At 38.1% G+C, this 10777-nt stretch overlaps 1 long non-coding RNA gene across 1 annotated transcript; it reads right to left on the reverse strand.

Annotated features, from left to right (window-relative positions):
• Positions 1–1997: 1997 nt before the first annotated feature.
• LOC113964213 lies at positions 1998–2635 on the reverse strand. Its single transcript, XR_003533101.1, has 3 exons — positions 2502–2635; positions 2238–2341; positions 1998–2054 (listed from the first exon to the last, which is right to left on the reverse strand). It is a non-coding gene; the product is annotated as an uncharacterized LOC113964213 (long non-coding RNA).
• Positions 2636–10777: the final 8142 nt, after the last annotated feature.

The following is a 10777-nucleotide window of genomic DNA, read 5'->3' on the forward strand; positions in this document are numbered from 1 at the left end:
TTTTTAGTTGTTATTATTCATTTATTCCATAATTCAACAGAGTATATGACAGCAGGTCTATATTAAACTGTGAGGGCACTTGTAGCATGAAATTCCAACATAAGGGATGTAAATTACCAATATATAATAATGAGTATTTCCTTTTTGTAATGTTTTTTCTACCCTGTAGAACACCGTAAAACTCTTTTGGTTCAAGACATGTTTTCACAGAGTGAAATGATATCAAAATGAATAATGCTGAAGTGGTGACTGGCAAAGCATTATGAAGAATATGCTTTTTTGACATTGTTTGTGTGTAAATCCTACTCCAGTTCGTCAAGATGTTTGGCAATTTCGGAGCCATACTGCACTACCTTGCTACCTATTTGGAGGAGTTTCTTCTATTATACTGCTTTGTTTCCTGATGAGGACTGGCCTCCTTCCTCTGATGAGAAGTGAGCAAATGTCCTTACTGCATTTCAAGTCCTATCACACAGCCATGCTGGCATGTGTTGCCTCCGATAACACTGCTGCTAACTCCTGCTGCCCCAACTCCAAGACTGTCTTGACATCTGAGACCAATTTTCCCGTATGTTTTTTGGTGGCTCAGTACTTCTTTACTGCAGAAGAGCTTGACTGAAAGGGGAGAACAGGCATACAGTGTTCCTAACTGTCAGCCCTGTGGGCTGCCTTCTTTCTCCAGTTTGGAGCTGGCAGAGAGCTGAGACATCACCTTGTATGTCATGGTCACTAGTGGGGTTCTGAAGGGCTTCATCCTCAGCCGGGTTCTCTTCAACAGCTTCATAAACGGCTTGGATGCAGGACTTGAAGGTATACTGAGTGAGTTTGCAGATAACAATAAATTGGGAGGAGCTGTTGTCCTCCTCAAAGGCAGAGAGGCCCTCCAAAGAGACCTCAAAAAATTAGAGGGCTATGCAATCACCAACTGCATGAAGTTAGACAAGTACTGGATTCTTCATCTGGGATAGAACAACCCCAGATGTACGTACAGACTGGGGGATGAGAGGCTGGAGGGTAGCCTTGCAGAAAGGGACCTGGGGGTCCTGGTCGATGGCAAGTGTAATATGAGTGAGCAGTGCCCTGGCAGCCAGGAGGGCCAACCGTGTCCTGGGGGGCATCAGGCAAAGCATCGCCAGGGAGTCAAGGGAGGGCATTGTCCCGCTCTGCTCTGCACTGGTGAGACCTCACCTTGACTATTGTGGCAGTTTTGGGTGCCACAATGTAAGAAAGATATGAAGTCTTTGGAGGGTCCAAAGGAGTCCAATGAATACAGTGAAAGGTCTAGAGGGGAAGCCATACAGAGGAGCGGTTGAGGTCACTTGGTCTGTTCAGCCTGGAGAAGAGGAGATTGAAGGGAGACCTCACTGCAGCTACAACTTCCTTGTGAGGGGAAGAGGAGGGCCAGGCACTGATCTCTTCTCTGTGGTGATCAGTGACAGGACTCAAGTGAATGGCCTGAAGCTGTGTCAAAGGAGGTTTAGGTTGGATATTAGAAAAAGGTTCTTCACCCAGAGGGTGGTTGGGCACTGGAACTGTTTCATCAATTCCACTGTGCTTTTTCAGAAGACAAGTCTCATATGTGGAAAGAATGCACTCATTTAAATGTAAAAGTAAGTATATCCTGAGTAAAAAAGCAATTTCAGTTAGAAATTCAGTTGTTCTTAGATGTCCAGTTAAAAAAGACAACTATTTTATTAATTCTATGGAGCAATACATGTATATCCAGAATAGCTGCATTTTTTTATTTTCTTAATTGTTCTTCCTAATTTATGATTATCAGTGCTGTAGACTGCATTTGGATTTTTTAATCCATCCCATCAGTATGTTTGTGCCTTCAATTTTTATTGAGTATGATGTGTAACAGAAAACCATCCCATGCAATTTAAATTCATGATAGGCAGACCCTGTGAAGCACAGGCCTTAAAATGAGATGCAGACTACAAAATTCTGCTGCTGAGGTGGTGCGTTACTATGTACCTAAAAAAAGAGTGAGCACCTCTTAAACAGGAATGATGTTGGTCTTTTTACATTGCTTGAGCCTGCCTTCATATTATCTAGGAAAGATATCCATAAACAGGATTTGCTACTGGCAACCATATATACTCACTGATAAAGAGCAAAAACATTACGGCCTTGGGTGGATGTGGGAGGAAGCTCCGAGCACCTCAGACAGACTTCCCTCAGGCCCCTGAGAAGCTGAAGGGAGGCCACTTGCAAAGGAGGTGGTTAGAGGTTACCTCAGGTGTGGAGTATTGTCCTTCTAGACTGGATTTCCTCCTGTCATCACTGGACTGATGTAGGATTTTACAGGTGTTACAGATGTTGAGTGTTTTTGTGGGGCCTGTCAGGAAACAGAGACACCCGTTGGTGGTATATAATAATAATAATAATGATAATCATGATCATCATCATGATGATCATCATCTTAAAATATTATTATTATAGTAATAATTATTATAACAGTGACAATAACAACCACAAAACCAACAAAAAGCCCTCACTGCTGCTTTAATACAAAGTTTTCTGGCCAGATAATTGAGATTTATAGAACACTGGAAGTGTTTAGCACATATAATTAATTTTGAGAAGCATTTTTTTTTAAAGGAAGGAATCATACTGTCATTACTAGATGAGAAAAGTGGTGTGAATCCAAACTGCTGCCTGATATATCCAAAGGTGGTTGCAGTCAAAAATTAAACATGGGCCATTTCTCACTGCAATAACAGGGGGGTTATTAAAAAATATTATTTCAATGCATGAGAGCCTTCTCACTGTCAAAATTCAATGCTTTTTCTCTCTTCACTTCATTTGATAATTATAAAAATATATTTTCAGGACATTGTATGAGATCATGGTCTTTTTTTTTTTTTTGGTAATAATAGCTACATGGGTTTAGATATCTCCTCAGTAAATTATAATTTAATTTTCAGCTATTTAAAGGTCACTCCGAATAATATATATGCTGCTTAATAATCAGTTAAAATAATGGCATGTTTCAGGAGTGTAGGCTAATAGCAGTATTGCCTTTGCACAGGCCTTTGCTGTTTTCGTTTGTTGTGTGATCAGTGAAGCAAGAGAGAAGTTCCCCTCATACGCCCGAGCCAGATCTTCAGTCTCTCTTTCTTTCTCTTTTTAATGGGAGGAAGAAAAACCTTTTCGCAATCATCAGTAATCTCTCCAAAGGTCTTTTAATTTAAAAAGTCATAAGTGTTAATTAGCTATTATTAAGTGCCCCCTGTATAAATTAACGTGATTGATGAAAAAATTAAGGGTAATGAAAAATGTAGCAATGCATGTATTTTTAAGAGACTATATTAAAGATGAAAGTCCCCAAAGACAGAAACTAAGGCCTGCTGCACCCGTGCCCTGCCTCTATTAGTATTAATAATAAAAAATATATAGCTATATGTCTCAGGAATGCACACAGACATGTTTGGTATACCAGTTTTAACATCCTTCTTGCTGCATTGAGCTTTGAATACCTCTTTGTCACAAAGACTTATTCCAATGTGGTATAATGTCCAAATTCTTTTTGGTTTGTGGACCAAAATGAGGTTCTTTGAAAATGGACACTGGAATCTGGAGTTACAAAGAAAAGAGAACCAAACTAATTGAATGACTGTTTTTCCCATTGAATTTCCCATTTTCCCAGTGACTTGTTTTGTCTGTTATGAGAATCAAAACCCCAAAATTAAGATAAGAGAAATTATTCTTTTCTCCACAAGGCTGACTTTTTTTTTTCTGTTATAAACAATTAGTTTGCAACTGTGCTGGGTTCTTCAACCCATTTACCTACATGAACCTGATTGAAACACCATTTCTTTTAAAAGCATTTCACAAGAAATAGGCTAGATTAGGCCACAGTGCTAGGTGTGCTAGATTAGGCACATCAAGAGGTATTTCCCAGTGGAAAATGTCTGAATAAATAATATCAGATCTGGATATTTTATTTTCTTTCTTCTCACTTACCCACTTACATCATGTAGTCACCAGAATACTTTCATTTCTGAGATATATATATATAGGCCTCACATGAAATCATAATCATAATGTGATCTACACTACATTAATATCCATTAAGAAAAAACTAGGTTGGCCATGCAAAAAGAAGGACTAGGAGAAATTTATTATTAGCATTTTTACATGCTGTTCATGCAGAATACCTCTCAACAAGACAGGGATTTAAACCTAGACTACAGGACTCCACTGAGGAGTATGAGCAGCAAGAAGTTGCACAGTTTGCAGCTGTAACAAAGCCTAGTTTCCTATGGCACCATGCCATGTTGTGTGGCTGCCATCCCTTGCCTGTTGCTCTACCTCCTATTGCATGGTTGGCAGGCTGGGGGAATGCGAACCTATGGGTTGTGGACTATCTGGTCAGACCTGGTATGCTGCATGGCAAAGTTAGTTAATATTTGCTGGCTCTGGGCTAGTCTACAAAGTGTTCAATCTCTCAATAGCATGTAGTCCCAAAAAATGGCTTCAGATGGTTCATGAAGTCTTCTCTCCTTCTCTCAACCCAGCCCCCAAGAAATTACTACGTAGAACTAACATAGGAGTTTATCCATGTGTACCTCTACCTGATGTATCTGAACCCTGCCATGATTCAACTTATTAGATAGTCATGAACAGCACAAGCTTATAAGCCTGTTTTCCTTATTTTCTTTCTTTCTCCCTCTGTATCTTCTTCACCCCAGTGCCTCAGTGTGGTTCTGCATCTTGGTTACTAAACTAAATGGGATTTAAATTGCACTGTTCTACAGACTGTGAGCCCTGGGAGTTCACACTAACTTGTCTGGTTTAGAAGCTGGCATAACTCAAAGTGATGGTATATGTGAGTGACACATTATATTAAACCTGTCCAACACCTTCCAGTATGAAACCTTATTTTTCATTTGCTCATCACCTTTTTCAATTAATTAATTAACTAATTAAAGTGAAATATTTTTTCAGAGCAAGCATCTGTGTCTCGCTAATTGTCTTAAAGTAAAAAGAGCTAAACGTTTTTGAAAGAAAATGTGATTTTCTGGTTCTAATAAAAGAATCGTGCAATTGGTTATATGCCCCACATTTTATGCTCTAGTGCCAAAAGTTTGAAAGTGGGAAGAACATAGTAGATATGTGCCTTTAGCACAAATTTGATCAAATCTCAAATCTCTGTAAACCCTCAGTGAAGTCTGCTGTCAAGAACTGGAAAGATTTTGACAGCTGAAGTCTCTGAAGAGCCTGACTGCATTAAGCAGCCCTATGCAACGAGCAAGGTGCACGTGTACTGCTCCCAGAGGGCTGGGCATTCTTTAGCCAAGAGCTCCAGGGGAGAAGAAAAAAATTATCTCAACATACCAGAAAAGGAGAAAAGACCAAAAGAACAGCTATATTAAGTCAGATCAAAAGATGATCTCATCCAATACCTTTTTCCTGATGGCGATAAATAGTAGACATATAAGGAGAAGTGTAAGAATAAAGTATAAAACAATAGTAGCCTTGAAAATCCTTCAGTTTTCTGAAAACTTGCAACTCTGGGGCTTCCAGAGTTAAAGGTAGTTTCTGTTTATGAAATTATTACTAGATTTCTCCTCCATGAGCTTGTCCAGTCCTGGAATCCATGTAAACCTCAAAATTTTATGCTATGGCAAGAATTATGATGAAAATATCTCTTTGTTTTGAATTTGTTCCAATTCCTTCAATACCCCAATAGTTGTTGTATTGGAAGATAAAGTGAACAAACCTGGCTATGGCTTCAATTTTTATTCCACACAAGCCATATTGATTCTAGTATTTTTAACTCCAGTGCATTCATTCCATAGCCTTAACTTCAACGTCGCTTTGTTTTGTATAATGCAGAGCATAGCCTTGTATGTATGCTATGTTGTTTCAATTACTTTTGTTCTACACGAGAAAAATACACAACAGTTAGCAAAACACAGCTTATACTCTCAATAATTTATTCTTTGAAAACTTTATTGCTTATGGCACAGCACAAAATGTATAGCAACACTTAATTACAACATCAACTACTGTTGAGAGGCAAATACAGTAAAGAATAGTTAAACAGAACTTGAATCTAGTGAAAACCCACCAGATGAACATATGTTTTTGTTTCAATGTATGATAATATATGGAAGTGATGTGAAAATTTCAGTTCTAACAAATCTCTGCTTCTGAGATTAAAAAGACTTGCACAGAACCGTACAACAATTTACATTGGGAAGGACCTTTGTGGCAAAACGGTTTAACCCCAGCACAAAGCAGGTACAACTAGCTGCTCAGAGCCTTGGCCTGGAGAGTTTGGAATATCATCAAGGATGGACAGTGTCCAGCCTCTCTGGCAATGTGTTCCAATATTTGACTGTTCTCATTGTGACAATTTGTTTCCTAATACCTAGTCAGAGTTTTTCTTATTGCAGCTTGGGTCCACTGCCCACCATCCTTTCATTATGAACCATCCTTATTGTTTCTTGAGTGGCAGAAGACAGCAATAAAATCATCCCCGAAACTGCCACTTTCCAAGTGAAGTGACCCACATTTCTCAGCTGCTCCTCATATATCATGTGTTTCCACCTCCAGCCATCTCATTGGCCCTCCATGTCAGCATAACAACGTCCTTTCTGTAGTGGAAAGACCAACACTGGACACAGTGCTCAAGATGCAGTCTCATGGATAATTATAGGGCTACATATATACATTATTATTATTAATAATATTATTATTACTATTACTATTTTTACTACTACTATTATTACTATTATATATAAATAATGTTCATTATTTGTACTTCTAAGCAGTGTCCTGGGGCCTCTAGACTCCTTGACAAAAGTTTCATACTTCTTATTAGCAAAGAGTCATGGAATAAGAGCACTGGGAAAAAGTTAGTGGCTTATTGGAAGAAGTAAGTGAAGGCTAGTTACCAAGAATACAGCAGACCCTGAGCCTCATCTGGTATTAATCATCACAACTGCATTCAAGGGTATGGAAGCATACAAATTTATATTAGCTGAGAAGATGACATGCTACACGAGCCACAAGAGTACCGTATAGCCAGTCACAGAAGGCTTGTAGTGTAGCTCTACTGCTTATCATCAGTCATCCCAGAACAGAGTAAATCCTTATTAATTTCCTTTTAAATGTAGAAGAATAGTATTTTGTGAAGATTTAACAGATCTATTGACTTGGACAAAAGTCTACCATATCAGCAGAAGGATTTCCAGTGATTTAAGTGGACTATATTTTCTATTTAATGAAATGTACACTAAATTAACAGGTACTGTTATTCTTTAGAATCTAAAGAACAAGGAAGAACTCTGACATAGACATTATGCCACCTATATGCATGGAGTCTCTCTATTATTCAAGAGCAAGTTCTTTTGCTCTTTGTTTAATATGTAAAATAAATTGACCAAACCACCAACCCAACATTTGGAAACTAAAGAAGTATTTTTTTGACTAAAAACCAGTAGAAATACTTATTCACTTTAGTAAAATCAGTGGATGCTTTTAACTGCACAGGGCCTTAATCTGTGAAAAAAATACCCATGGATTCTGTTTGAACATGTACAAAAAATCTGCAAATTTTGTGCTTCTCTATACCATAAATCACTGCTCCATAATAATGCCTTCCTGTCCAAGCACACTAATCAAATCTCTTCCCTGTCACTGGAATTATTACATTTTAACAAGCACAGGATTTAATCATCAGTGCAGGCTTTTCACGCATTTACTTCATTCAGGTCTTGACAGCAAACCTTTACTCATGAGTTGTCCTTACAGTGGTGGTTTGATTACCATTTTGACTACTCATGTGAGCAATACTTTCCTGTTTCAGGCCCTTAATTAGCTGAATGCTTTCAGAGATATTTCTATATATTGCATTTTCTCTGTGCATTAACCATGGTATCCTCTCTCCCTCCCTCATGTTAATGACTTGGGCAGGTATGTATTTGTCTGATGTATCAATCACTTTCTCCTCACTTTCTACACATATAAAGTCTTTCTGATTACTTCTCATGAATTTTAAGAAGCTTCATTGACAGAAAAGGCCTTGCCATCTGTAATGCATGTCACATAGGATAAAGCAATTACATAATCTTTTGTAACTGAAATATAGGGCATTGCCCAGCTAAAACATTAGCAAATGTTGTTCTCAAACTTGCCAGCTGCTTTGCTTCTTTATCTTTCTGGTGCCCTCTCAAGGCTTCTGCAGCTTGAAGGTCATCACTGCATGTTCACAGGTCTCCACCAGCATCCAGGAGTGACTCCAGATGTTACTAAGGTGATTTCTTTAATTAGATATGTAGCTGTTCATTGGCAGAATATTCCTCACCTGGGACTAACGCTGACTTTCTGTAATATGTTAACCTATGCCTATTAGAGATGCAAAGAGAGAAAGGAGAAGGAATTTATGAAACTTGACAAATTGTATAAATTGACTTATTATTCAAAATGTTCAATTTTCTATATAAACTCTGATGGATAATCAAAAGTTAGAACTTATCTGCAATACCAAGGCTGTCCTGCAACCAAATGTTTATTTACAGTCTCCATTTCCTGTGTCTTATATTGGAGGAAGTCCAAACTTGCCAAATTTTACAAGGAAGTTATGTAAGGATTAAAAAACTGTGCAATGAGTAAAAATTAGCCTCTGCAAGGCTACTTTGGTTTTGGTTTTGTTTTCTTTTAGTATTATGATCTAAAACTCATGTGTGGTTCTGTGTGGGCTGTTCTTTACACTGGTTTCAAGAGAATTCTGTCCAAATATTGTGGTTCACCTGAGTGATGGGACTTACACTAATGTTGCTTGAGATTTACTAGAAGGGTTTTATATAACTTCATTTAGCAGACAGCTAGAAGGATTTAAGATGCTGCTATGCCCAGATGCTTATTGTACCAGAGATGACAGGTCCCACAGCAGAACCAGAAGAGTGGTCACACTACAGCTGCCTTCCCACAAAGACCAGTAATTAAGTTCAGTGAATATTGCAGGAAAGCAGCTGAGTGAGATGCATACAAATTTAATCCTGCTAACTCATTGTGATAACAGTAATATCTATAGAAGGTTGAAATGGAAGCTGGGTAGGTAACTTATTAGGCTCAGCTAGATTAGTCAGGGCTTACTTGTTATCATGGTTGAGTTAGAGGCTGGACTGGCAACTAAAAGAAAGAAAGTTTGACAAAGAAATTCCCATTATGCTCTCCTCCATTTCTCATTGACACCCTGTGATACATAATTTTACAAAAAATTCTGATATGTGATGAAGTGTCTGAGTTCTCAAGCCCATCCAGGGACCATTCTCCCCCCTTCACCTTCAGGGAAAATTATTTGTTTGCTTACAAAATATTTATTTTATATTCAAGTGTTATTCACAGTTTCAAATACATCAAAATCTTATTCAGTTTGGAGGGAGAAAAGCGTATCCAGTTTTTCGCATCCAGATATGACCCTGTGGGTTTTTCTCTATTGGATCAAGTTTCAAAAAAGGCTGGTTTTCCATGTCCTTGAAATTTTTTTTTTCAATGAGATTATGGGCAAAAAAGCAGAAACTTAAAAAAACCGCAACACATCATCACATAACTCAATTTTGTTCTTGACTCATTTCTATAATGCCTGCCAGCTTTCATTTGCTTGATTGAGAAAAAGCTACACAATTTTTGTAAGATCCCACGAACAGTAAGGAGAATATGGACTCTTTTTCTGACATGAAAAAGACCAAAGAAAACAAATGAAAAAGGGATTGCAAATGAGGATTTTCAGAATTGTCTTCAAACTTTAGACAATGCAAAGACAGTATCTAAGTAATGAAATTAATTTTCCAATGCAACTATTTCTATTTTACTACTACTGCTGTTCCTAGTGAGGATTTGAGGTCATCTCAAGCAGACTGGTCAGTCCATACCCTCAGATCAGAAACAACTTCATCAAATTCCAAATCCACCCTTGGGTATTGCAGATCATATGGGAAACAAGATAATTGAATGTTCTGAGAACCCTAGAAGCTGATTCAAGCAACTGCCCTAGATAAGACTGATAGGTGAAACGAGGAGAGAGTTTTAGCCTTAACTCTGAATATACTGGCATTCATCATTCATACAGGCAATACTGCACTAGGTGACTGCAGGCTTCAGAATGCAGGGGGCAGTCTCAACAAATATTATGGGTCTTGTGATATTAAGAAATCTCCACCGGTTCAATGAAACAAGGTCTACCACTTCATAAGCACTCTCAGTAGCACTAGGGATTTGTTCTCCTTCTGTAAATACCGGCAATTATGACACAGGAAAAAAATCCACTATTTTACTCTTCTTGTTACTTCTGTTTCACATGTGCACATCCTTCTACTACTAAGTGCAAATGTACCAACCAATGGCACAGAGTTACATACCTAAAACACAAAATGTATGTGTGATGTCTGCACCCAACAATGAAGGGTCTATAGAGCTGACTTTCACTCTTGTCAGGTTCTATTTCAGACAGCTCCCAGAAGTTCTCGAGACACAGATACTTTCTCCCACTCTAGATCTTTTTAAAAGGCTTTGAAAAGGACAGCTACATGAGGGAAAAACATTGACAACTGCCTTGCTAAAGGAGAGAAACAGAGCCTTACACACTGCAACTGAAAGCCCCTCCCTGCCAATAAATCAATTTTACAGCAAAAACATTTAATTTTATTTTGATTTTCATTCACTGCTCTCAAGTCCTAACTGTCTTCAGGAAAAGAATGAATTTGACAGTTTTGTGTTGACTCTTACATTTCCCATTACTGACTCTTTTCATCTCTGTCCT

This window comes from Neopelma chrysocephalum, unplaced genomic scaffold (genome assembly GCF_003984885.1).
Source record: "Neopelma chrysocephalum unplaced genomic scaffold, ASM398488v2 Primary Assembly neopelma1_26b, whole genome shotgun sequence".
Lineage (NCBI taxonomy): Eukaryota > Metazoa > Chordata > Aves > Passeriformes > Pipridae > Neopelma > Neopelma chrysocephalum.